This window comes from Agrilus planipennis, unplaced genomic scaffold (assembly GCF_000699045.2).
Source record: "Agrilus planipennis isolate EAB-ADULT unplaced genomic scaffold, Apla_2.0 scaffold49, whole genome shotgun sequence".
NCBI classification, from domain to species: Eukaryota; Metazoa; Arthropoda; class Insecta; order Coleoptera; family Buprestidae; genus Agrilus; species Agrilus planipennis.
The window spans coordinates 354,957-358,038 of NW_020438913.1; positions in this window are offsets into that span (position 1 = coordinate 354,957).

Consider the following 3,082-nt stretch of genomic DNA (forward strand, 5'->3'; position numbering starts at 1 on the left):
ACTAATAAACACAATATGGGCAAAATAACCTTCCCGCGACCGTCAAACCTAGATAATCGTGTTATTTATTATCGAGAGCTTTCTGTTCAACAGTTACTTCTTGAAATCGAATGAAATACAAAAAAAATCAGATAAATTCTGCTCAAATTTCATAACATAATTCTGAAGACGTGAGCCGTAATAACCAAATTTCGAATAAGTATGCCAGAATAAATAATTAAACCAACTACCTACAACTAATGAGATAATTTTTGCCTAATTTTAAATTAATCGTAGCGAAAGATGAAATTGTAATAAAACGCAATTGCCATTCAAAAGAAGACTTACCCAGTGCCAATTAAAAAATAAATTCACACTTTATTTATTATACAATTAATAAAAACAGATCCTTTAAGCAATATTTTTGATTGGCAGAGAGAGCAAGTATTCGGAAAAGAAAGAAAAGAAAATTACACTCTGAAAAAAAGCTTTTTCTCAGTTACAGATGAAATTTTCGCAAGTTTAAAAATGCCAATTGAATATGTAAAGTATGTAGTAATACCGTTTCATAGTTACGGCTGCTAAATGTTTTCAATTACTGTTATAACCGAAATGGAAAATTAAAAGTTTAAACGACCATATCTGGCGAACTATTGGAGATATCGCAAAAATTCTTCTACCACCAGTTCTCACCCTTATCGTCTTGAACCCAGAGAACCGAGAGAACTTTGGAGAAAAAATAAATCCAAAATTTCTAAAAATTTTGAATTCTTAATCAAAACCGAATTTTATGGCATACGGTCCAAATCGTTTGCATTGAGACGGGGCATTCGCCTGTGAAAGAATTTTTCCGATAAGTCCTACCATTTTCGAGCTACAGGGTACAAAAGGTCAAATTTGAAAAATTTTCGCTCAGGAACATGGCCGCGGTTGAAAATTCCTAGCTCCTCACCTCGACGTCCGATGCGTTCTAGTCATAGATGGTTCGAAGCCCAATGCATGGGGGAACTTTTTGTTAAAAGCCCCATTGACCTATGACATTCCCGGCCTGCTCTAGCGCCAACCGAATTTACGTAATTTACCCTACTTTTCGTTTTAGCGTTTTTCTGAGTCCACAGTATGGCTCATATTTTCCGATTAAATGGTCCGATTTCTATGGGAGTGTTATCAAAATTTTCTAGAGACACTGTGCATCACGCCAAAATCGAAAGTGCCCCCTACGATATTCCCTTACAGAGTTACAGCTGTCGGAAGTTTTGGCCCAGTGTTACTTTTAAAATCGGGAATTAAATGTTTAGGAGAACATATCTTGCGAACTGTTAAAGATAGAGCAAATATTCTTTTTCCAATGGTTGACCCGCATCATCGCGAACAGGACAAACTTAATTTCGAAAGAAAAGAAAATATCAAAAATATTGAAAATTTTGAATTTCTGATGGCCACAGATTTCGACCGCACATGTCCTATAATGTTTCCACTGAACCGGGGCATCCGTCTGTGAAAGACTTTTTCCGATAAGTCGTACCGTTTTCGAGCTACAGGCTACAAAAGTCAAATTACAAAATTTTGCGCTCAGGAACATGGCCGCGGTTGAAAATTAGTAGGTCCTCATCTCGACGGCCCATGCGTTCGAAACGTAGGTGGTTCGAAGTCCAATGCATGAAAAAAGTTTTTGGTAAAAACCGCATTGACGTATGACATTCCCGGCCTGCGCTAGCGCCAATCGAAATCACGTAATTTACCCTACTTTTCGTTTTAGCGTTTTTCTGAGTCCACGGTATGGCTCATATTTTCCGATTAAATAGTCCGATGTCTATGGGAGTGTTATCATATTTGAAAACCATCAAACGTAGACCTAAATGGAAACAAAATTTAATTTTATGAAAAAAATGAGTTATTGATGTTTGAAACATTGAAAATTTGAACATTACTACTGGAATGATTTAATATGCTTTAAAGGAAATTTTTAGATGAAAAACCAAGTCCGTTTCATGCTCTTTTCAACAATGTCAGCCGCATCTTTTTATCGAGAATAATTGCCGAGATATTAACATTTTTGTAAAGTACTTTAAGGTCAAATTTTCTAGAAATTACTAAATAACTCGAAAAAGATATCGCGCAGGCAAAAACCATTTAAAATAAGGCGAGATATGCATTTAATCANAGTGCCAATTAAAAAATAAATTCACACTTTATTTATTATACAATTAATAAAAACAGATCCTTTAAGCAATATTTTTGATTGGCAGACAGAGCAAGTATTCGGAAAAGAAAGAAAAGAAAATTACATTCTGAAAAAAAGCTTTTTCTCAGTTACAGATGAAATTTTGGCAAATTTAAAAATGCCAATTGAATATGTAAAGTATGTAGTAATACCGTTTCAGAGTTACGGCTGCTAAATGTTTTGAATTACTGTTATAACCGAAATGGAAAATTAAAAGTTTAAACGACCATATCTGGCGAACTATTAGAGATATCGCAAAAATTCTTCTACCACCAGTTCACCCGTATCGTCTTGAACCGAGAAAAGTTAACTTTGGAGAAAAATTAAATCCAAAATTTCTAAAAATTTTGAATTTTTAATCAAAACCGAATTTGATCGCATACGGTCCAAATCGTTCGCGTTGAGACGGGACATTCGCCTGTGAAAGAATTTTTCCGATAAGTCCTACCATTTTCGAGCTACAGGGTACAAAAGGTCAAATTTGAAAATTTTTCGCTTAGGAACATGGCCGCAGTTGAAAATTCCTAGCTCCTCACCTCGACGTCCGATGCGTTCTAGTCATGGATGGTTCGAAGCCCAATGCATGGGGGAACTTTTTGTTAAAAGCCCCATTGACCTGTGACATTCCCGGCCTGCTCTAGCGCCAACCGAATTTACGTAATTTACCCTACTTTTCGTTTTAGCGTTTTTCTGAGTCCACAGTATGGCTCATATTTTCCGATTAAATGGTCCGATTTCTATGGGAGTGTTATCAAAATTTTCTAGAGACATTGTGCATCACGCCAAAATCGAAAGTGCCCCCTACGATATTCCCTTACAGAGTTACAGCTGTCGGAAGTTTTGGCCCAGTGTTACTTTTAAAAATTGTTTAGCGCTTCG